Source organism: Mirounga angustirostris, unplaced genomic scaffold (genome assembly GCF_029215605.1).
Source record: "Mirounga angustirostris isolate CCGP_5_RB_7025 unplaced genomic scaffold, mMirAng1.0.hap1 SCAF_5, whole genome shotgun sequence".
Lineage (NCBI taxonomy): Eukaryota > Metazoa > Chordata > Mammalia > Carnivora > Phocidae > Mirounga > Mirounga angustirostris.
The window spans coordinates 112,020,378-112,046,243 of NW_026991713.1; the positions used below are offsets into that span (position 1 = coordinate 112,020,378).

General features: G+C 45.6%; 1 long non-coding RNA gene across 1 annotated transcript in view; it reads right to left on the reverse strand.

The window, feature by feature from the left end:
- LOC135364477 (uncharacterized) overlaps window positions 1–25,561 on the reverse strand; it is a 33,622-nt gene extending 8,061 nt beyond the window's left edge. The window contains exons 1-2 of the long non-coding RNA XR_010411663.1: window positions 23,869–25,561; window positions 17,001–17,104 (exon numbers count right to left, since the gene is read on the reverse strand). This is a non-coding gene — a long non-coding RNA (uncharacterized LOC135364477). The remainder of the gene's footprint in view (window positions 1–17,000; window positions 17,105–23,868) is intronic.
- Between the last annotated feature and the right edge of the window lie 305 nt (window positions 25,562–25,866).

Sequence of the window (25,866 nt, forward strand, 5' to 3'; positions counted from 1 at the left end):
GGAAAGAACGATGTTTTGCTGAGCTTAAATCCTGCAGGCACATCATTAAACTCAACTCTTTGTGGGAGTTGAACATATTAGGCCCAGTGAAAGGCTGCTGCTGGTTTTGTTGGTTTGACCCTGTCAGGTTTACCCCTTGACTTTGCCACAATGCAACCAAGTAGGAAGTTGGTCATGGGTTCCTCACTCAGAACCAGGAATGGGATCCATGCAGGGCAGACAGCCCAGACTTGGCCCCAGGCTTGCCCTGGCATTCAGGACTGGTGGTTGGAGCCAGGTAGAGGAGACAATCTTACCACTCACAAGCTGTGCACTTTGGGCCACTCACTTAACCTGTGTCTGAAGTTTCTTATCCTCAAAGCCAAGGTAATAATAATGCCTGACCAGGGTTGCTGGGATGACCACACAAGACAAAGCTCATAGGGTGCTTAGCACAGAGTCTGATTTATAGACACTCCCCCCAAATGTAGTCATTATCACTCAAGTGACCAATGGAGGGGAAGCCACAGAGAAAATCGTGACTAAAGATGTTGATGGGCTTTGATCATTTTCCTAAGTATTTTTACATTTTTATTGATAATAATTAACCTGGAGAGGGAGGTGTGGAGCAGGCACAGCTAGTAGGTATATAAAAAAACCACAACTCCTCTGAAGAGCAATTTACCAAGAACCTTCAAAGTACTCCCATCATTTGACCAGTAATTCCATGGAGGAGATTCTGGGGAATCTACATTATAAAAACTCATAAATATGCAGAAAAAGCTGATACCAAAAATATTAATCCCAGAATTATTTGTAGTAGCCAAAAATTGGAATTGAGCAACTATTATACAAGGAAATATTTAAGAAAAGTTTCCAACGATGTCAAAATGTATGTAGTTAGGAAAAGCATACCTACAAAGATTTTTTGATGACCAGGGAAAGGTTTACAATGTTAAGTGAGAAACGTAGACTACCAAAAATGTTATGTACATGAACAGTGATGTAAAATGTATGTACATGAAGAAGAGTATATAATATACGGAAGCATGAGTATTGGGTTTCCTCCAAGTGACAAGATTACAGACAGTTTTGATTTTCCTTTTTTGACAGTTTCTAAAGTGAGAATGTACTATTTTTCTTTCTTTTTTAAATTTTATTTTTTATATTATGTTAATCACCATACATTACATCATTAGTTTTTGATGTAGTGTTCCATGATTCCTGGTTTGCGTATAACACCCAGTGCTCCATGCAGAACGTGCCCTCTTTAATACCCATCACCAGGCTACCCCTCCCCCGTCCCCTCTAGAACCCTCAGTTTGTTTCTCAGAGTCCATAGTCTCTCATGGTTCATCTCCCCCTGAGTCCCCCCCTTCATTTTTCCCCTCCTACTATCTTCTTCTTTTTTTCTTTTAACATATAATGTATTATTTGTTTCAGAAGTACAGGTCTGTGATTCAACAGTCTTACACAATTCACAGCACTCATCATAGCACAAACCCTCCCCAATGTCTACCACCTAGCCACCCCATCCCTCCCACTCCCCATCACTCCAGCAACCCTCAGTTTGTTTCCTGAGATTAAGAATTCCTCATATCAGATGTGGTATATATACACAATGAAATATTATGCAGCCATCAAAAGGAATGAAATCTTGCCATTTGCAATGACACAGATGGAACTGGAGAGTGTTATGCTGAGCGAAATAAGTCAATCAGAGAAAGACATGTATCATATGACCTTACTGATATGAGGAATTCTTAATCTCAGGAAACAAACTGAGGGTTGCTGGAGTGGTGGGGGGTAGGAGAGATGGGGTGGCTGGGTGACAGACACTGGGGAGGCTGCGTGCTATGGTGAGTGCTGTGAATTGTGTAAGACTGATGAATCACAGATCTGTACCTCTGAAACTAATAATACATTATATGTTAAAAAAAAAAAAAGAAGAAGATAGCAGGAGGGGAAGAATGAAGGGGGGGAATCGGAGGGGGAGATGAACCATGAGAGACGATGCACTCTGAAAAATAAACTGAGGGTTCTGGGGGGTGGTGGGAGGATGGGTTAGCCTGGTGATGGGTATTAAAGAGGGCACATTCTGCATGGAGCACTGGGTGTTATATGCAAACAATGAATCATGGAACACTACATCAAAAACTAACAATGTAATGTACGGTGATTAACCAATAATAAATAAATAAAATAAATAAATAAATAAATAAATAAATAATTCCTCATATCAGTGAGATCATATGATACATGTCCTTCTCTGATTAACTTATTTCACTTAGCATAATACCCTCCAGTTCCATCCACGTTGTCGCAAATGGCAAGATTTCGGTTTTTTGTTTTTTTTATGGCTGTATAATATTCCATTGTGTGTGTGTGTGTATACGTATATATATGTGTGTGTGTGTGTGTGTATATACGTATATATATATGTGTATATATACGTATACACACACACACACACACACACACACACACACATATATATCACATCTTCTTTATCCATTCATCTGTTGATGGACATCTTGGCTCTTTCCATAGTTTGGCTACTGTGGACATTGCTGCTATAAACATTGGGGTGCATGTAGACCTTCGGATCACTACATTTGTATCTTTGGGGTAAATACCCAGTAGTGCAATTGCTGGGTCATATGGTAGCTCTATTTTCAACTTTTTGAGGAACCTCCACACTGTTTTCCAGAGCAGCTGCACCAGCTTGCATTCCCACCAACAGTGTAGGAGAGTTCCCCTTTTTCCGCATCCTCGCCAACATCTGTCGTTTCCTGACTTGTTAATTTTAGCCATTCTGGCTGGTGTGAGGTGGTATCTCATTGAGGCTTTGACTTGGATTCCCCTGATGCCGAGCGATGTTGAGCACTTTTCATGTGTCTGTTGGCCATTTGGATGTCTTCTTTGGAAAAATGTCTGTTCATGTCTTCTGCCCATTTCTTGATTGGATTATTTGTTCTTTGGGTGTTGAGTTCTATAAGTTCTTTGTAGATTTTGGATACTAGCCCTTTATCTGATATGTCATTTACAAATATCTTCTCCCATTCTGTCAGTTGTCTTTTGGTTTTATTGACTGTTTCCTTTGCTGTGCAAAAGCTTTTTATCTTGATGAAGTCCCAATCATTCATTTTTGCCCTTGCTTCCCTTGCCTTTGGCAATGTTTCTAGGAAGAAGTTGCTGCGGCTGAGGTCGAAGAGGTTGCTGCCTGTGTTCTTCTCTAGGATTTTGATGGACTCCTGTCTCACATTGAGGTCTTTCAACCATTTGGAGTCTATTTTTGTGTGTGGTGTAAGGAAATGGTCCAGTTTCATTCTTCTGCATGTGGCTGTCCAATTTTCCCAACACCATTTGTTGAAGAGACTGTCTTTTTTCCATTGGACCTTCTTTCCTACTTTGTCGAAGATTAGTTGACCATAGAGTTGAGGGTCCATATCTGGGCTCTCTATTCTGTTCCATTGATCTATGTGTCTGTTTTTGTGCCAGTACCATACTGTCTTGATGATTATAGCTTTGTAATAGAGCTTGAAGTCCGGAATTGTGATGCCACCAGCTTTGCTTTTCTTTTTCAACAAGAATGTACTATTTTTCTAATCAGAAAGAAAAATCATGCTATTTTAAAAGATGCTTGATAGGGACACCTGTGTGGCTCTGTCAGTTAAGTGTCTGGTCAAGATCTCAGGCTCCTGGGATGGAGGCCCACATCAGGCTCCCCACTCAGCGGGGAATCTGCTGTCCTTCTCCCTCTCCCCTCCCCCCACTTTTGCTCTCTCTCTCTCAAATGAATGAATAAAATATTTTTAAAAAAAGACACTTGATAATTGGTAGGTTAGATTAATTGCAGATCCAGAGTATATCCAGTGTTAGACATCTGCGACACCCCATCAGTAGCTTCTGAGATGTGTGATCTTGACCCCATCGTTGAGCTCGTTGGTTCCCCTCTCTGGACCTTGGTGGTCTCATCTATAGAATGGGGATACTAATCTTCACCTGCCTGGCAGGTGGCCTGATCCAGAGCTATTGGAAAGGCTTGCCTTCTCATCTCTGATGATCTCGCGGGAGCCTCCTTCGTGGGGCCACTTTTCTTAAAGTACAGATGGACGTGATTAGGGCTGGCTGACCAGAGAAACAAGCGTGGTGGAGGCCGTGTGCTTCTCCACTTCCTGGCGCCAAGGAGGTGACAGTGGAGGACAAAGTTAAGGGCTGCAGCTGCCCTGGGCTGACCAGGCCTGCCGGAGCCAACTCTGGGCAGGAGTTTCAGAAAAGTAGGGACCGGGCTCTGTCCTTTCTTCTCAGGCTCTGGTCCCGCCAGCTCTCCTTCACCACAGGGCCACTGGGTGTTGGCCCTCAGCTTCTCAGGCAGAGAGCAAGTCTTCAGTTCTCCTCTAAAATATTTGAGGTGCAAAGGGCCCCACGAGCAGAACCCCATGCCCTACCCACCTCCCTTCTCCCCTTGCTCATAGGAATCCGAGGAAGAACCTCTGTTCTGAACACGAGGCTGGGGACCCAGGCACTAGATGATAATGGGGAGTCCACTATGGTCCTGGTGGGCCAGGCAGGCTATCACAGGGCAGACACCAACAGGGGGCCTTCTAACTGGATAAGTAGGGCGGGCACCTGCACAACTTTCAATCAGGTGATCCCATGTGGGTCTAACGTCGAGGAAGGTTCTTCCTGAGCAGCACGTCAGCTCGGGACGAAGGAGTGCATGGGAGTCTGCCTGCATTGCCCAGATAAATTCAGGGAGAAGGGCCAAGCAGGGGTGTGTGGAGTCTGGTGGCCAAGGTCAAATCCACGCCCCACCTCTTACCAGCTACCTCGCACTGGGGAAATGACCCAGTTGCTTTAAGGGCTGGTTTCCCCATTTATCAAATGAGAGGCCTCGTGGCACTGGCCACAGAGGGTCGCTGTGAGTATAAGCTCGTGCCTGGCAAGGGCTTGCCCTGGCATCTGGCAGGCAGCGAGGGCGCGAGAAATGGCTAGCTAGTTCTGTTATGAAGCTCTTCCTCGGGCCCAGCAGCCTTGTGGGCAGTGAGGGGGATACAAAAGGCAAAACCACATCCCCACCTCCGATGAGGCAGGACTATCCCCAGGAAACAGTTAAACATCAAAGCGGCGGGTGATTAAATGCAAAAGTGACTGGGAGGCAGCGATGCTATTTATACTAGCAGCAAGCTGGAGGCCGCCCAAATGCCCAGCGAGCCCGTAATGACTAAGCAAAGCCCCAGGCTCGGCGGCAGGACAGCCCTCCGCAGCGCCCTTGGAAATGGCAGGCGTGCCGCCGATGTCCATACATGGACATGCACCTCTGAAATCAGCATTTCCAGAAGGAAATCGTGAGATGGCATGTGCACACCGCTGGCTGTGACGGGTGAATATCTGTGAAGGTCCCCCCCAGAGGTCAAGAACGAATCTGGAGGGAAGGAAGTACTTTAAAGTGCAATGCTCATCCGTTATCCCCTGCCCAAGTTGCTTAAGTACCTGCTGTTTAAAAACAATAATAATGGTGCAACCAGGAAGCATTAGAGGAATTCAGAGCAGAGGGGCGGGGTGCAGGGCAGAGGGCTGAGGAAGGCTTCCAGAGAGGATGGGGTTTGAGCCAATGTGGAAGCATTTGTGGATCTGAATAAAGGAGCAGAGTTGCCGCAGTGGGACAGCAGGGGCTCCCCTCCCCCACCAGTCTCTTTGGCCCAAGAAAGTGAGTTAAGTGCTCTTAAGGGCAGTATGAGAAGTGGGTGCAGGAGAGCACTGGGTGGGCCCTTTCTCTGAGGGAAAGCTATTTGTATATTAAGCAATAGGGCTTGTCTACACCAGCTGATGGACTTACCACCAAGTTCTCACCCGAGTCCTGCCCAGATACCTGCATGTGATGGGAGTTCGGGGGCCCGGTGAGAGCCACCATCCTGACTGGCTGTGTCTTGGGCTCTCTCGGCCAGAAAGTTTGCATTCATGAAGGTACATGGCGGCTTCCAAATAGGGTCCCAGAGGCCCCAGAATGAGAGCTTGGAAAGAGTTGAGGAAATTCACCTCCATCTTGCCAGATGAGTGGAGGTTGCTGAGTGCATCTCATGCTGCTAACCCTGAACCCGGTCTCTCAGGCATTTTGGGGCTCTCATCTCCCTGGTTTAGTTTCTGGGGTAAGTCACCAGCTGTTGTTTGGGTCTGGCCAGCCTCCAGGGATTGGCTCTTGGGTCTGGCTTCCGTCCTCATCACATGAACCTGAAGGCGTCATGAAATGTCATAGAACAGACAGTGGCACCTGACAGATGTGGGTTCGAATCCAGCCTCTTCCACTGAACTGTGATCGTGGAGCAAGGTTTCCAACCTCTAAAAACCTCCAGTTACTCATGTATGAAATGGGGGATAGTGATGTCTCCCTCCAGGGTTTGAGAACTAGCAATAATGTGTGTAAGTGTTCTCACAGATCAGAAACTCTAGGAGTGGTGAGCATTACCTTACTTTTCTCATTGAAAACATGCCTCTGATGGAAGAATTACCATTTTTGTGGGACCACCATACACCAGAGACACAAACCTGTGGCGTGAACACAGCCTCCTCCCCATCCCACACTTTCTCCCCTGTGGGCAAGTCCTCAACTGCCTGCATTTGGAGTTTTCTGCCCCAGCCTGGGAAAGTCAGTGGTGGATCATGCATCAGAGATGGGCTCCCTCTGCCAGGCAGTAAGCATAGTGCTCAGGGCAGGAAAGGGGGACAGGAGGCGGTCGCTGCTGAGGTCTAGCTGCAGGTGGTTCCTAGATCCCAGAGGAGTAGCTCTACCCAAGGAGCACCTCCAGAGTGCACTAGCCACCTGGAGTATAATAAGACAGAGATATGGTTCCTGACACAGATCTCCTAAAACCCTTGGAATTTCCTGAGTGATAGAGGTGACAGGATTGTCTTTTGTTCTACTCTTTGGTCTTTGTCCCTGGTTCCTGACAACAGAGCTCCTATAACTCTTGGAATTTCCTGGATGACTGGAGCATCTTTTGTTCTAATGAGACAACTCTCGATGTTGCCCTAGATAGCTTCAGGATGGGGCAGGTTGCCAGGTTAGACCTTGATTAGAAGCCTGGAACTTTTGCCACCCCCCCCACCCCCCGCCCCACAACCTCTGGGGAGGAGGATAGGCCTGGAGATTGAGTTAGTAATCAATCATGTCTATGTGAAGAAGACTCCACAAAATTCCCAGTAGCATTGAGCTCGGGGAGCTTCTAGGATGGGGCACACATCTGTGAGGCAGGAGGGTGGCACACCCCAACTCCACAGGGACAGAGCATGCTGCACTCAGGACCCTCCTGGACCTTGCCTTGTGTACTGATTCATCTCGCTATTCATTTGTATCCTTTGTACTACCCTGTATCATAAAGTGAAAAATGTATATAAAGTGTGTTCCTGTGTTATGTGAGGTGTTATAGCAAATTGTCACAGCCTTGACTTAGGGCTGGTTTGTCAGAAGCGTGGGAAGTCTAGGCCTCATGGCTGGTGTCTAAAATGGGGGCAGTCTTGAGGGAATAAGCCCTTACCTTGTAGGATTTGCCCTCACTCTGGGTGGTCAGTGTCAGAATCAAATTGAATTATTGAACACCCATTTGTGTCAGGAGAACCAGAGAACCGATTGTTGGCATTGGAAAAAACACCACCATCTACACTTTTACAGTGACCAGAAGCCCCTGAGAAGTGAGGGATACATCACAGCACAGGCTCATTAAGGAAGGATCCCAGGCAGGGGCCGCTGAGAACCGTCCTGAAGACACACATAGGCCTCCATCTTGTATCATAAGAGTCCATCCCCATCTTTCCTTCCAGCCAATGTCACTAGGGCACTTTAGGGAATCCTAACAAGTCAGAATGCTTCTAAACACTTTTTTCCCCCTAAAACCTGAATTCTTAATTCATTAATATTGCCAACTCATTAAAAGATCTTAGATGATGGGGCGCCTGGGTGGCTCAGTTGGTTAAGCGACTGCCTTCGGCTCAGGTCATGATCCTGGAGTCCCTGGATCGAGTCCTGCATCGGGCTCCCTGCTCGGCAGGGAGTCTGCTTCTCCCTCTGACCCTCCCCCCTCTCGTGCTCTGTCTCCCATTCTCTCTCAAATGAATAAATAAAATCTTTAAAAAAAAAAAAAAAAGATCTTAGATGATGTATGTTATGCTATATCTCAGGGGTTCAAAGGACAAAATATTACTTTTAATCCTACTTTGAATACAATCTTTAAAAAGGAGTGCAAGTTCTCTTTGTTTTCTTAGGAGATGCCAGAGAGACTCTCAAGCACCCCTCACTACTTGTCACACCAACAGCCACTTCAGCATCTGACAGAACCCTCAAGAAAAGACAAATATGACAAATAAATGTTCACAAAGATCTGTAAGCCCAATATTGCAATATCTTCTCTGGTCTCTGCCCTGTACCCACCCCTCCCACCCCCCAGGCGTTTCCCTATTTAGCTTCTCCTCAAATTGTCTCAGATACTTCAAACCCAAATTGTCTAAAAGTAAACTCACGGTTTTTTTTCCTCACCCTGGCTGCCAGCCCCACCTAATCCCTCCTGAGGTTCCACATCAGTAAATGGCATCAACAGTCATTTTTCAAGTGACACAAGTAAGAAAGGAAGTCATCCTCATTTCCTTTATTCTCACCACGCAAACCAACCCATCACTGAGAACCAACCATTTTGTTTCCCGAATATCTCTAAATCCATGCACAGCTCACCACTCCCACTGCTGCCCCTCTAGTCCAGACTGTCTTTATCTCTTACCTGGATGACTGTGGTGGCCACCTCTTTGGATCCAGCGAGATTCTCTTCCAACCTGATTCCCATACTGCATCTATAAGGATCTTTCCAGAAACCATAGCTGATCCTAGTACTCCCTGTTTAAAGCCCACGAAGGGCTTCCCATTGCTTTCAAAATAAAAACCAATTCTCTAGCAAGCCTATAAGGCCTCTATTCAAATGCCCCTGTTCTCTGTGCTCCAGCCACACTGGCTTGTCTAATTTCTCCCATGCCCCAGTGATCCTCTCAAAAAGACCTTTACACATGTTGTTTCTTCCGTCTAGAATGATAAATGCCTCGACAGCCACCCCTTCATCTAGCTAGCCTCTACATGACCCCCGGATCTCTGCTCTAGCATCACTTTACTAAAAACTGTCTCTGACTGCTCAGTCTAGGTGGTTCTTTTATAACAAATTCCCCTTTAACCTTATTCTTTCCCTTCCTCAGAGCACGAATCTCAATTTGCAATTGCATATTATGAATGTGACCGCTTGATTGATTTCTCTGCATCCCAGAACCTTAACACAGTAGCAGGTTCTTAACAAATATGATTGAATGAATGAATGAGTTCAAATATTTGGGTCTTGACACATCAAGGCCCCAAGTTCCACATATTCACAGGGGTAAGTTCTTATCCGAGGTAGGGGGGATTATAAAGCTGGGAACAACAAATGGGAAAGCCGTCATGCAAATGTGTGGTTTTTCAAAATCACTTTCCTAGAGAAAAGGTCACAGGCTAAGAGAAGAATCAGGTCCAAAGCCTTTGAGAATCAATCCAATTCTATTTGGAGAGTAAACCTCTGATTTCAGAATGCCTGCTGCAGCGGCTTTGGAAGAGTGGCAAGGGCATTTTTGATTATCACAGGGCCAGAAATCATCCCACTGGTATTCACTTGGAGAGCCAGGGAAACTAACAATGCTTCAGTGTTGGGTCGAGCCCATGACACAGACATTTTTCTTGCTCTAATGGCAACACCACTTCTGTTGAGAAACACTGAAGGGAATTTGGGTGGGGGAGGGCATAATACAATTACATATCCCCCTAAACAAGCCCCACAGTTCTAAGAAACTGAGCACTCAATACCAAGAAAAGAGGAAATCACTGTTTATTAAGATACAGAGAACAAAGAAGTGGCTTTGACAGCCGCCTCCTGGCTTTACCAGTCCTGGTGCCAAAGCACAGCAGGACCCTCACAGTCTGGACTATGGCCGACACGCAGCTTGCATGCATGTGCACGCACACACACTTGGATAGACTCTGGCTGGTGAGCACATATACATGTGGATGGATATGGGTGGTCCTAGACCGGGACAGTTGATCCTTACCCTGCCATGGCTTCTGTCTGGGGAAACGTGGAGGCTTAGCACTGGGTCTCATGGAACCACCAACCAGATGGATGCAGATTACCAGCTCCAGCTCCCCAGGCCAGACTCCTCTCTTATTGATTCCCCTCAAGATCATCGGATCAGAAATAGAACTGCTAGAAAGTCCCCCAAGCAAAAGTCTGTTGGCACTCTCTCAGGAGAGTCTGCACTCTCTGGCAGATGTCATTCTTATGGGCTACCTCTACTTTGCTGGTGCTGGTGTTGCACTGATGGTGCCATTTTTATACCCTCACTCTAATCACCTAACAGTGCTGGACAAACAGCCCGCCTCCACCATGTACTGCTGCTGGCACGGCACCACCAGACCAGCAGCTAAGCAGCCCTGCCCCACCTGCACTGCTCACATGACCCTACCAGAGGCAACAGGCACCACAACCCACACAGGGGATACCCCTTGAGCATCAGGCTCAAGTCACGGGGCTGGAGGGTTATATTTCTGAACCCCAAGAGTCTGAAATACTTGGAGAGACAACTTAAGAGACAACCAAGAACTAGGGCAAGGTTTAACAATAAGGTTCATCTCCTACATAGAGTACCCCTTCAAGACAGGGAGAGAGAGCTGTTTCACATAACACACAGAAACAAACACAGTCAAGCAAATTAGGACACAAAGAAATTGTTCCAAATGAAGGAACAAGATAAGATCTCAGAAGAAAAAAAACAAACAAACAATAAAATGGGGATAAGTAATTTACCTGGTAAATATACCTGATAAAGAGTTCAAATTAACGGCCATAAAGATGTTCACCAAACTTGAGAGAATAGATGATCGTAGTGAGAACTTCAATAAACAGAGAAAATATAAGAAAGTACCAAGCAGGAAACTCACAGAGCTGAAGAACACAATAACTGTACTGAAAAATATACTACAAGCATTCAACAGCAGAGTAGATGATACAGAACAGATCAGTGACCTGGAAGACAAGGTAGTGGAAATTACCCAAACAGAACAGCAAAAGAAAGAAAAGAATTTTTAAAAAGAGGATAGCTTAAGGCATCTGTGGGACACAACAACAAGCATATTAACATTCTCCTGAAGGAGAAGAAAGAGAGAAAGGGGCAGAATACTTACTAGAAGAAATAATGTCTGAAAACTTCTCTAACCTGGGGAAAAAAACAGACAAGCAAGTCCAGGAAGTACAGAGTCCCAAACAAGATGAATCCAAGGATTTCCACACCAAGACACATTATAATTAAAAATGTCAAAAGTTAAAAATAGAGAATCTTAAAAGCAGCAAGAGAAAAACAGCTGGTTATATACAAGGAAATCCCATAAGATTATCAGGTTTTTCAGCAGAAATTTTGCAGGTTAGAAGAGAGAGACATGATATATTCAAAATGCTAAACAAAAAGACTTCCAACCAAGAATATGCTCTCTGGCAAGGTAATCATTTAGAATTGAAGGAGAGATAAAGCATTTCCCAGACAAAAAAAAAGCTAAGGGGGTTTATCATCACTAACCTGGCCTTACAAGAATTGTTAAAGGGATCTCTTTTTTTTTTTTTTTTTTAAAGATTTTATTTATTTATTTGAGAGCGAGAATGAGAGAGAGAGAGAGAGCATGAGAGGGGGAGGGTCAGAGGGAGAAGCAGACTCCCTGTCGAGCAGGGAGCCCGATGCGGGACTCGATCCCGGGACTCCAGGATCATGACCTGAGCCGAAGGCAGTCGCTTAACCAACTGAGCCACCCAGGCGCCCCAAAAAGGGATCTCTTTAAGCTGAAAAGAAAAGGTCATAACTAGAAATAAAATATACCTCACTGGTAAAGGCAAATATAGTAAAGGTAGTAGGTCAACCTCTTATAAAGCTAGTATGAAAGTTAAAAGACAAAGGTAGTAAAAACTACACAATAATTAGGTAAGGGATACATAAAATAAAAATATGTCAAAGATGTCAAAAACATAAAACACTGAGTAGGGAGTAAAAATGTAGTGCTTTTAGAATGTAGTCAAATTTAAATGATTATCAACTTAAAGTAGGCTGCTATATAAATAGGTAATTATATACAAACTTCATGATAACCATAAACCAAAAACTTATAATAGATACACAAAAAATAATTAGAAAGGAACCTAAACATAACACTAAAAAACGCCATCAAACCACAAGGGAAGAGAGCAAGAGAAGAAAGGAACAGAGAAAAGCTACAAAACAATCAGAAAACAATTAACAAAATGGCAATAAGTATATGCCTATCAATAATTAATTTAAATGTAAATAGACTAAGTTCTCCAATCAAAAGACGTAGTGTGTCTGAATGAATAAAAAAAAATATATGACCCATCCATACAATGCCTACCAGAGACTCACTTCAGAGCTAAAGACACACAAACTGAAAGTGAAGGGATGGAAAAAGAAATTCCATGCAAATGGAAATGAAAAGAAGGCTTAATATCAAGCAAAATAGACTTTAAAACAAAGACTGTAGCAAAAGTCAAAGAAAGGATTACATAATGATAAAGGGGTGAATCCAACAGGAGGATATAACATTTGTAAATATTTATGTACCCCAAATAGGAGCAGCTAAATATATAAAACAATATTGACAGATATAAAGGGAGAAATTGACAGCAATATAATCATAGTAGGGGATTTTAATACCCCACTTACATCAGTGGATATTTCATCCAGACAAAAAAAAAAAAAAATCAATAAGAAAATACCAGCCTTAAATGACATATTAGACCAGGTGGACTTAATAGATATTTACATAAGATTCCACCAAAAAAACACAAAATATACATTCTCCAAGTGCACGTAGACATTCTTCAGGGTAGATCACATGTTAGGCCACAAAACAAGTCTCAACAAATTTAAGAAGACTGAAGTTATATCAAGCATCTTTTCCAATCACAATAGCAGGAAACTAGAAATCAATTAAAGAAGAAAAATGAGAAAAACATGAACACATGAAGCCTAAATAACCAATGGGTCAATGAAGAAATTAAATGTAAAACCAAAAAATATCTTGAGCCAAATAAAAATGGAAACACAACAGTCCAAAATTTATGGGATACAGCAAAGATAGTTCTAAGAGGAAAGTTCATAGCAATATTAGCCTACCTCAAGGAATAAACAAAAAAAATCTTGAATAAACAATCTAAATTTACACTTAAAGGAACTAGAAAAAAATGCCAAGGTTAGTAGAAGGAAGGAAATAATAAAGGTTAGTAGAAGGAAGGAAATAATAAAGATCAGAGTGGAAATAAATGAAACAGAGACAAAACAAACAAACAAATAGAAAAGGTTAATGAAACTAAGAGCTTGTTCTTTGAGAAGATAAAGTTGACACACATTTAGCCAGACTTATCAAGAAAAAAAAAAAAAGAGGGCCCAAATAAAATAAAAAATGAAAGAGAAGTTATAACTGATACCACAGGAATACAAAGAATCATAAGATACTACTTTGAACAAATTATACACCAAAAAAATTGGGCAACCTAGAAAAACTGGGTACATTCCTAGAAACAGTCCTCTGAGACTTAATTATGAAGAAATAGAAAATCTAAATAGACCAATTATTAATAAGGAGATTGAATCAGTAATCAAAAAACTTCCAACAAACAAAAGTCCAGGACCAGATAGCTGGTGAATTCTACCAAACATTCAAAGAAGAATTAACACTATCCTTCTCAAATGATTCCAAAGTAATTGAAGAGAAGGGAACATTTCCAAACTCATTTTACCAGGTCAGTACTACCCTGATATCAAAACCAGGCAAAGATGCCACACCCACACACAAAATACTATAGGCCAATATCCTTGATGAACGTAGATGCAAAAAATCATCAATAAGATATTAGCAAATCAATTCAACAATACATTTAAAAATTATACACCATGACCAAGTGGGATTTATTCCAGGGATGCAAGGATGGTCCAACTTCTACAAATCAATCTATGTGATACACCACATTAACAAAATGAAGGATGATGATCATATGATCATTGTAATACATGCAGAAAAGCATTTGACAAAATTCAACATCCATTTATGACAAAACTCCCAACAATATAGGTACAGAGGAAACATATCTCAACATAATAAAGGCTATATATGACAAACCCACAGCTATCATACTCAACAGTAAAAAGCTAAAAGTTTTTCCCAAGATCAGGAACAAGACAAGAATGCCCACTCTTGCCCCTTTTATTCAACACAGTCTTGGAAGTTCAGCTGCAGCAATTAGGCAAGAAAAAGAAATAAAGGCATCCAAATTGGTAAGGAAGAAGTAAAACTGTCCCTATTTGCAGGTGACATGGTACTATATATTAAAAAACTTTAGAGACTCAAAAAAAAAACCCTATTAGAACTACTAAATTAATTCAGGAAAGTTGCAGGATACAAAACTATATAGAAGGCCGCTGCATTTTTATACACTAATAATTAACTACCAGAAAAAGAATTAATAAGACAATCCCATTCATAATTGTATCAAAAAGAATAAATTCCCTAGAAATATATTTAACCAAGGAGGTGAAAACCTGTACTCTGAGAACTGTAAGACACTGATGAAAGAAATCAAACAAGCCACAAAGAAATGAAAAGATATTCCATGCTTATGATTGGAAGGATTAACAATGTAATCCCTATCAAAATACCAATGGCATTTTTCACACAACCACAATACTACAATTTGCATGGAACCACACACACACACACACACACATACACACACACACACAAAACCCTGAATAACCAAAGCAAGCTTCAGAAAGAACAAAGCTGGAGGTATCACACTCCCTGATTTTAAACAATACTACAAAACTATGGTAATCAAAACAGTATGATACTTGCACAAAAATAGACACATCAGTCAACAGACCAGATTAGACAGCCCAGAAATAAACCCACACATATACAATCAATTAATCTACAATAAAGGAGGAAAGACTATACAATGGGGAACAGACAGTGTCTTCAACAAATGGTGTTGGGAAAACTGGACAGCCACATGCAAAAGAATGAAATTGAATCACTTTCTTATACCATACACAAAAATAAACTCAAAATGGATTTGACTTGAATGTAGGACTTGAAATCATAAAACTCCTAGGAGAAAACATAGGCAGTAAGCTCCTTGATATCAGTCTTAGTGATATTTTTCTGAAACTGATTCTACAGGCAAGGGCAAGAAAAGCAAAAATAAACAAATGGGACCATATCACACTAAAAATCTTTTGCATAGCAAAAGAACTATCAACAAAAAAAGGCAACCTAGAGAATGGAAGAAAATATTTGCCAATCATATATCTGATAAGGGACTAATATCCAAAATATATAAAGACCTCATATAACTCAATAGCAAAAAAAAAAAAAAAATTAAAAAGCCAATTAAAAGTGGGCATAAGATCTGAATAGACATTTTTCTAAAGAAGACATACAGATGGCCAAACTGAAAAGATGCTCAACATCAGTAATCATCAGGGAAATGCAAATCAAAACCATAATGATGTATCACAGCACACCTGTCAGAATAGCTATTATCAAAAAAATAAATAACAAGTGTAACGAGGATGTGGAGGAAAGGGAACCCTGGTGCACTCTTGGTGGGAATGTGAACTGGTACAGTCATTATGGAAAATAGTATGGAGTTTCCTCAAAAAATTAAAAATAGAACCACCGGATGATCCTACAATTCCAATTCTGGGTATATCCAAAGGAAACGAAAACTAACTCAAAAAGATATATACACTCCCATGTTCATTGCAGTATTATTGACAATCGCCAAGATATGAAAGCAACAGAAGTGTCCATCAGTAGATGAATGGATTAAGAAGATGTGGTATATACACAATGGAACATTACTCAACCATAAAAAAGGATGAGATTTTGCCATTTGTGACAACATGGATGGGCCTGGAGGGTATTGTGTTAGGTGAAATAAGTCACACAGAGAAAGACAAATACTATGTGATTTCACTTATATGTGGAATCTAAAAAACAAAACACATGAACAAATAATACAAAACCAGACTCAGAGATACAGTGATCAGACCCATGGTGGCCAGAGAAGAGGGGTTTGAAAAGGGGTAGGCAAAATAGGTGAAATATTGTATTAATTTTGTATGGTGATGGGTGGGAACTAGACTTATTATGGTGATTATATTGTAATTTATATAAATCTTGAATCACTATGTTCCAAATAAAATTTTAAAAAATGGTCACCCCAACCCATCCCCTCATGACTAATAGAACCTTATAGTATAATATGGTCTAATAGAATATAGTATCATATATCATATAAATTATCATGGTCTTTATAAGATGGTAATGTTTTTCAACAATCACACTGTTGCCTAATTTTCAATAATTACATTATTTCTTTTTCTCTGATAACAAAGCCAATGCATGATTATTATAGAATGTTCAGAAAAGCACAAAGAAGAAAAATTGAAAATCACTCACTTTTTCGCTATACAGAGATAATCACTGTTAAGGTTTTGGTGACTCTTCTTCCTCAAGCATATAGAATATATTCTTTTTAATATAAAATTGAGATCTTATGATATATTCTACTTTCTAAGTGGCTCTTTGCATTGAACAATATTTCCATTGTATGTTCTATAACACAATTCTATGGCTGTATATCATTCTATTGCATGGATGTCCCGACACTCACTAACCAACCCCCTTATGTCGGACATTTGTAAAAGCACAAGCAATGCTCACCTCGCCATCTCCCCCACTAACTCTTTCCCTTAGGATAAACTCCTGGAAGTGAAATGGCTGGGTCAAAAGATAAAGTTTTTGGTACTTATTGTCAAATTGTCTTTCTCAAGTTTCATAACATTACAGCGTGCACCCTCACGAGAGTGTACGAGTGTTCATTTCCCCAGACACTTACCATCAGCCAGTGGTGGTTTCTTCTTGGCTCTTTCATTTTAAACGCAACGGGCCATGTTTAACACAGTGATTTCATCTTTGGAATTCATCACCATCCTGGGTAGCCTACAGATACACAAAAGACAGCCCTTCTGAAATGACCAGGGAAATGAATGACATATCTCAGTGTGAGTCGAATGCTGAATTAGGTTTTGCAAACTAAATGATAGAACAAAACTCTTTTGCTGACACATTAGGGATTAAAATTCTGAGCATGACCTTGTCCGTATAGTTAAAATGACTGATTAGTCAGTGACAATGTCCCAAATGCTTGTCATTCTTTCCACTCAGTGTCTAGTTGGCTCTATACTCTAGAGGGTTGTGTTTTCAAATACTACTCCGAGCTTTATTCTCCCACCATTTCATGTCTCCTAGTTCTTATCTGGGGTCCTTGCTGCTTTGTGTGACCTCCCTGAGCTGGGGAAGAAGATAGAGGTGCCATCTAAGCCCTCCTGGGGACAGCGGTGTTGAGATCCTGCCATCCATCCTGGTGCAGTGTCCATCTGGGCATGCGTGCACCACCTCCATAACACTGACTCAGGCCTAGGGAACAGCCATGGTATTTGATGCAGGAAAATACCAGTGACTCATCTTCCTCTGGGAGGCCAACCAAGATTGTGGCCCTTTCCTAAGGTGAAGGTGCCTCATTTGAAATTCACCAAAAATCCCCAATGTCTCAAACAGTTCCTTCCGTCTGAAAAGCTGCATAAGATTTGTCACATTTGGCTATTCACATTCGGCCATAGCAAGTTCCAGCTCTGGAATGTAATCATCATATTGAACAACTAATTTCTAAATTGGGCTTGTGACCAAGGCTGTTTTATAGGAATATTAATTGCTTAAAGTTTGCAGCCAGAAAATACATGACAGTCTAGATTTTATGGCTGGTTCTAGATAATGGTGACACATTTCTGAGAAATGTATCTGCTTCCTAACTCCATAAATTGGATGCTGTTTATAATAATGCAGCTAGAGCAGAAGCACTTCATCATAAGAGCTGTTGTCCCCATGGAAATCATTATTCAGTGTATACTTGCTAAACTGGTCATCAGTCACAGGCAGAAGGGAAACTGATGTGGCCTGTTCTATTTACAGGAGAATGGGCAATATGTCATCTTCTTATTGGACTGATGTTCATCCTACCAGAAGAACTACGTTGCCTCCTGCGTGTTGCTCAGAGAATTTTGTTAAAGTCATTAGTCTTTCAGGCTTTAACGCCCAGGGCATAAGAACCATTCCTGATTGCAGACTTATTTTCAGAGGAGAACCTAGGAAAGAGATTTCCAGATACAAATTTAATCTTGTACTTCCCGAATGGAAAGACAAAGAGGAAATGATGAATGGCACTGAGGACCTCTGTTCTTCAAAGCTGGCCAGGTCATGATAGGCGAGTCACAGTGACTTCATGAGCCATTAAATAGAGGAAGATGATGGTCAACTATGAACCAGGAGAGCATGTACAGCTGGGGCTAGGCCTTCCATCCTCGTGGACATGTGTTCCCCACAAGGAACATGGTCACCTCTCCCTGGAGATTAAAATCCTTCTCAATGGAGAACAAGGCGTCACTGCAGGGGACAGTCATGCTGTGGACACCACACTGTCCTGCCCAGTCCTGCAAGCTCTTGGTCGACAACCTTGGGTGACAGCCCTGTTTGCCCCGGAGGGAAGGCTGCCCTGGGCCCTGGCTGCTGGTCCGTTCGCCACGTGTCCTCTGAATGGTGGTCAGGCTGGGTGTGGGCTGTGAGCTGTCCTACTCACAAGGTCTCGGGCTCCTCTGGGACCACTGAGACTCTCTCCAGCTTCTAGCACTTTCCAAGTTTCTAGTAATCTAACTTGCAGGCCTCACAGCAGCCTTCAGTTTTTCAGCCTCTCCTGACTCACTGGAGGAAGCCATATTGAATTAATCTACAAGGATGTATTGCAACCCAGCTGCATGCCCGCCACCTCACTGTTGGAGGAGGTGGTGCAAGAGAGAGAACCGCCACCCCATTTAGACAGTCCTTCTATGTTTCCAAATGCTTTTACAAAAATTGTCTTGAGCTGACACGACCAGTGGTAGAGTGTGAGCTCCCGAGTCCCAGCTGCGCCCCTGTGTGCCCTTGGTGGCCTCCTTGGGGCTGCAAGCATCACTTTCTCGTCTGCAAAGCAGGGCCCATCCTAGTGGCCAAGCAGTTGGTTTCCAAGAAGATCAAGGGAGATAATCCATGAGAAGTGTTCATTCAATGCTGGCTGTCATCCTCAGGAAAAGAGACGCTCTGGGGGTAGGGGTAGAGAGCAGAACAGAAACAGCATTTACAGTTTTCATGTCGTCACACACACCAGCTCAGGTGATTTGCTCACAACCTTTCTCCTTTACAGGCGAGGGGACTGAAGGCCGGGCAGTGTTTCTCACTTTTTGGCGTTATTGGCATCTGGGGCCAGAGAATCTTCTGCTGGAGGGCCTGCCCTGTGTGGTGTAGGACGTTTAGCAGCATCCCCGGCCTTGACGCCAGAAGCGCCATCCCACTCGTGACGACCAAAAAAGTCTCCAAACATGGCAAAATTGCTCCCCTCCCTGCCCCAGTTGGGAGCCACTGAGGTGGGGTAATTTGTCAGAGGGCTAAAGAGGAACCTGGAGCCAGGACCAGAGCCCAGGAGCTGAAGCCTGCAGGGGACCTGTCCTCTGTCACCACAGTATCTCTCCTCAAAGGATTTATTACAGAGTCACAGAGATAAAAACACCGGCAAATTCTGCCTGATACTCAAGTGCCACAGGAGTTGAGAAAAGGGGGCATTCGAGATGGGGTTCCAATTAGACAAGGACAGATGAGTGAAGGAGATGGAATATGGCCCGGGTGCTACAGGCTGGAGGAAAGACTGGATGGAGGGAAGACCAGGTGGGTGTGGCTGCTGAGAGAACGAAAGGTAAAGGCTGGGGTTAGGGGGACCACATGGGGTGCCAGGAGGACAGAGGGGCCCACTGTGCGGAAGGGCGTGGGGGAGAGGACTCAGGCCTCAGGGAGCCATCAAGGAGCTTGGACCTAATGCCGAAATAGGGCTTGGCAAGGTGGTCCCTGCAGGGTGGGGGATTAGAGGAGTGTGCCCACAGCCTAATGTGAGGATATCTGAGATGGGACAGAAGGGTCCCTGTGATCTGGAAGAGGGGCCTTCCCTGGCTACCAGCAGCGGTTCTGACAACCAGCCTGTCAGAGCAGACCACGAACAAGCTGCATCATGGGAGAAAGGTGCTGTGTATTCAAACCTCCGAGAGGACTACGTGGGCAGTGGGCCACCTGCCTGCCCAGCACAGACCCAGGCCAGGCTACAGCTCTGAGCCTCACTGTGCTCAGAAATTGTGGCAGATGACCTCCCCTTAAGACTGGCCAGTTACCACAGAAGCCATTGTCCTTGTCCGCCCGCCTTCCAAAGACAAGCGAAAGGTCTTTGCTTAGGCCTCTTCCTGGTTCTGAGGGGGAGGTGACAGAGGTGTTTGCTCTAACCGCCATCTGGGGAGTCAGGATTTCCTGAGGCAAGGGGCAAATGCTTCACACTCCTACTCTTCAGGAAATCCGCCCCGAGAGGCAATGAAAAAAAAAAAAAAGCACTTTGGGTCATTGGTCTATTTTTATTCTATGTGGCCTGACTTGATGCTCATCTGCCTGTACCTCATTCTACCTGTGAAAATTTCAACATGCTGTGTGTTCAGGAAGACGTTCTGAGAACTTGTAGCTTACAAATTCTGGGGGACTGTCAACAGAGTTCAGACGGTGCTAACGGGTGGTTGGCATGGGAGGTACCAGATGGGACAACTTCTGAGAACAGTTGGTGACTGGCCTAGTGGGCTGTAGGAGGACGGGCCTTTTTCATTTTTCGGTATTTCAGTGACCAGACCTTTCTCCCACATAGCAACAAACCACCCACTGAGTCATTCATAGAGTTGTTCACACATTTATTCAGAAATACTTACCGTTGCTATGCGCTATGCTGTGTTCAACATGGGATCTCAGGGAGATCTCTGGGTGAAGAAGCAAACAGCACCCTAACCTAACGCGATAAAGCTCATCGGAGCTTGAGGGGGGTTGTGCCACGTGCCATGCAGGACCACACGGCTAAGGACGCATCTAAACCGTGTGCGTGGAAGTGGCCGACAAACACAAAATGTGGCTTAACTCAGCCTAGGGGAGCGGGTGTTACCAAACGAAGTACGACCAGCGGGACAACTTCTTTCTTTCCTATTATCCTTGTCTTACGGTGCTAAGAAAAATGCCTGTCATCTTGCCGGGTTTCCTTCTGTAGTACAGAAGGGGCCTCTCGCTGGGTGCCGTGGAGGCTGGCTGCCGGCAGGGGGCGCCTCAGGCCCGTCGGGGGAGCCGGCTGCTCGCAGGGAGCGAAGGGCCTGTTTGTGCTGAGCGAGCCCAGAACAAGCTGGAGGATGAAGTTGATCAGAACACCCTTTGGCTCGGTCCCCACTTGCTGGACTGACGGAGCCTGAAGTCCACGATGAAGTCACATACGATGGAAAGTGCCTGGCGATGAACAGAGATTACAAAACCAGAGGAAGGAAGCTGCAGACGGGAGGGGCCCACGGAGACCAGGAAGCCCTGCTTTTGCTTAGAGCCAGCATCTGAGCCGGTGCCAAAGGCCCACGGAGCTCTCGTTGGCCTTTGGAAGCTCTGACCTGGCTCTTCTCTTCGTATCGGGTTGACGCTGGTCATCCTGAAGCTGGAAGGGTCTCTGGAGGACAGGAGGGCGAAGAATCCCAGGAGCAGTGGCCGGGCAGGCTGGCAGTCACCTGGCTAACTGATGACCCACTGAAGACGGGAGCGGGAGCCATTTGGCGCACAGAAGGGGGACCGTGCAGGCAGGGTTGAGATCCCTTCTCTAGGGAGCGGTGCCTTCCAAAGGCTGAGATGTGACAGCTTAGGAAAATTCAATGTGACTGCAGGGCTGTGCCTGTGTTACTTGGCCCCAGCAGGGGGCCTGCGGCTTCTGCTGCCCTTGGGTCTAGAGGCGGCGCCCAGAGGGACAGCAGGACAAGAAAATGCTGTGACAGACTCGCATTCAGGAAGGTGCTTGCTCCCCGCTCCCCCGCCCCGCTCACCAAACAGTAAAGCAGCCCCTTATCTCTGTCTCTCTCTCTGCTCCAGACAGAGGCCATTCAGACGGGGTTTCTGTTCCCTCCCAGGAGGGGCTGGGAGCCTGCAGCCTCCTTGGTGGGTATGGGGAGCGTGCGCAGAGCTGGGATGGCTTGGAGCGGGCTTGGTGCCCGTTACAGGCCACATGGGACCCCCCAGCCCTCTTGCTGCCCCTTCCCGAGCCCAGCCCACCGGCCGGGCCACGAAGCCCTGGCTGTCTGCACTCACAGCGTTCTCAGGTCTGGCTTTACCAGGAGGCCCCAGAGCTACCAGGGAGCACAAAACGGCTGCCGTCCCCAGCCCTTCCCCACCCCTGAGGGATGGCGCTGGAGTCACTGCAGCCTGGGCCCTTTTGCCGGGGATATTATGTAGATAATAATCATTTATTCACCAGTCATAACAACGATCCGTGGCCCATGAGGACACAGAGCTGAGCTGATGAGCGGCAGGCCTAATCAGCAATTCAGTATTCTCTAGCTTTCCTTTCTATTAATGATCTGGGTGTTTTTCCTGCAGGGTGCTGAGCCCAGGAATGGGACTGTGGGGGTGCGGTCAGTCTGGCCGGCCCTCCGCCTTCCTGGGTGCCCCCTTCCCAGTGCGGGGGTGGGGGTGGGGGGAGCGGCTCCCAACCCCGCAGCTCAGAAGCAGCCCCTCCAGCAGAAGCCCAGTCGGGTGTCTTCCACCTCATCCCCATACCTGCCTGAGCTGCTCTCCGCCCACCTGCTTCACCACCATCCAGGTCTTTTAAACAAAGCTGCACTGTCTTCTAGGGTGTTTGTAAGTAAATGAGAGTCAGGTCTAAGGGAAAGACTATTAGCTATGTTTGTGTCCTTTCCTTATTTACTTTTTAAAAGACTGCTTCACCATTTGCTGTCTGGGCCGCCCAGGGCCTAATGGTAAAGGAGATAAACTATGGCCACAGTCCTCCTCTTTTCTCCTTTCTTTCCTCCTGCTTGTCAGCACCCCAAAGAGCCCTTGTCCTACAGGAAACTGGCCCACAAACTCGATACTGCACCTGTCCTGGGAGAATTTGCACTTCACAGGCTATGAGATCGCCCAGCACCGACAAATGCTACCGATACTTCTGGATTGGAGAGCAGTGTGGCACTGTTTCCCGGTCCCTCACATCACAGCATTTGGAATATTCTGGAGGCCTCTGTCGTGGGCCCACTGGCAATGTCTGCCCACCTCCTTCTGTCTGAGCTGCTCTCCCTCCCTTCACCTCCCTGGCCTGCAGCCCGAAGAGGGGGCATCCACTGCGTTCACCTCAGTCCTGGTCTCCAGACTTGCCTTCCCACACATGTGGGTACTGAAACGCTAAGACGCCAGGTCACAGTTTCGGAAAGGCCCCATGTTGAGAGAACACTCCCTCCCCCCGACTCTGCAAGGCCAGTATGGAGGCTTCTGGGTTCTCTCAGTGCTGGGCACCTCCCCCACTGCCCTGGGCCTTGGAGGGATGTTGGAGGGTCTTCTGAGCAGTCCCGCCCCACCAATGTGCTTACTGAAAACAGAGGCGTCGGATTTGCTGGCCTGAGGCAGGGATCCACCAGGGAGAGTTGGGGTGCTTGGGAAAGGAGCAGCCATGGTCGAGGGGGGCCAACGTGCACTGGCTATGTGCAGACTAGGCCGCTGAGCTCTGAACGTTTGCAACTCATGGGAAAATTCCAGCGCTATTTACCCACCAGCCACTAGACCGTGGACCAACATGTACGTACCAATGGTGATCTTTGCGGGGAAGTTTCTGCATTAGCATGAGATGCAGAAGAGCTTCAGCAGGCAGCAGGAGCTCCCACGAACCGGATGAGGTGGTGCCTGGCACTGGATGAGGAGTCCTTACTCAGGTGCTCCCCGCGGCCACGCAAACTACAGGGGCTGCAACTGTTCAGCCCGGGGGGAAGCCGATGAACCGGTCAGAGTGGGGATTGCCTTCCACCTCGTTACCTCACTGAAGTTTAGCTTCCGCTGACGGTCTCACTCCCGGCAGGCTCCTGGGGGTGAGCTCCGAGCAGTTGTGAAGAGGGGATGGGAGAAGCATTAAGCCAATTGTGAGCGCCTGCGAGAAGCTGCCTACCATTTTCCATTTTTTTCTGGCACCCCACCACCAGCCCAGGCACCACTGCCTCTCGTGACTCTTCCTTGGGGGTCCAGTTGAAGGGGGGCACTTGGCTCGGAGACTGCCAGCACCCCTCCTGAGAGGGGGGATTTTGCTTCTGTGGTCCAACATTCCCACACCTATTCAATCGGTGCAGGGATGGATGATGAGGATCAATGTTATTTCAGGTCTTATTTTCCAAAGGCTACAGGCTAAAGGTACAGCGTGGGGCAGGAACACGGAGACCTCAGCATACCTGCGAGGAACAATAAACAAATGGCCTTCCAGAACATATTTTCCTTTCTCTCTGGGCTCCTCTGTTGGCCGTGTGAAGCGAAACGAGAAACAACCTTCTGCGGCTCGAATCGGCCTGTTTGCCCACACACGCTCCCTTCTTCCCTAAAAGTCAGAAAAGAAAGTCCAAAAAAATGTGCGAAAATTAGTGCTTTGGGTTCAGGAAATCCCACCTCCTGGAACCAGTGGGTTAATATGGGTCCACTGATAAATTCTGGCTGTTTCAGCGTGTGCTCTGAGATACATGCTCCACATTCCAGCTGGAGGCCAGGCAATCAGGGCTGGAATGGGTAAAAAGGATCCTCTCTTGAGCTGTTTAATTTTTGTTCCTGCTTCCCAGGGGGCCTCTGTGAAAATTTCAACTCCTTGCCTCAGCTTGGACGGGCTCGGGTAAAGTTACTTTCCAAAGAAGCCAGGAAGAACATTTCGTGTGAAGAAGGTGTGGGGCAGATGGAGTTGGCCGGCACTTGACAGAGAACGAGGTTCCACTCTGCGCTGGGCCCGAACGAGTCCCAGCTGCGCTGCTTCAGGCCCGCTGGCTGCCTCCCGCCCACTCGGGGGACAGAGCTTCCCCCCCTTCCCCCGAGCGGGACATCCGGGATCCAGGCGGGAGGACAGGTGGGTCACGGCCAGAGGCAGGCTCTGCACCAGGGGGCCCAGCCTCGTCCTGAGAGCCTGTGTAGCTCCTCAAAACCGAGCAGCATTAGCACATGATGGAGGAAAGCAAGCGTCCAGTCAGAAGAGGAGAAGCCACGGAGCCTCAGAAAGTGCTGAGAACCCTCCAGCCTTCAGGTTCAAGTCATTAACTTCTCCGTCTCCTTGGCCAGAATGAGCGCGAGAGTCTTGGAGTTCTTAAAAGGAGGGGCAAATGAGATTTCCAGGCCAGCGTGGGCCTTAAGTACTCTCTGTTTCCCCTTAGGTTAAGAAGTTCGAGTGGAAGATCTGAAGGCCCCTTTCAGGGCGGGTCTGTCTAAGAGCGGCTCAATTTGGCAGGGATGCATTTTACGAACAAGCAGCTTTCTCCAAGACGCTCTAACACATGACGACTTCCCCTTGGGTAGTACTCGGCACACGGGTGTCCCCAGAAACGAAAGCGTTGGACACCAACGAATCCAGTGAACACTATTTGTAATGTTAGTACACAGACAAGCAAGTGTGTGCTCAGAACTGAGGGAATTTTGTCTGAACAATTTCTAAGCTGTGCCTCATAAATCATCACTCTGCAAAGACTCAACAAAACAGTTCATCATTCACCCATAAAAATTTCTAAGCAGGATCCCTGGGTGGCTCAGTTGGTTAAGCATCCGACTCTTGATTTTGGCTCAGG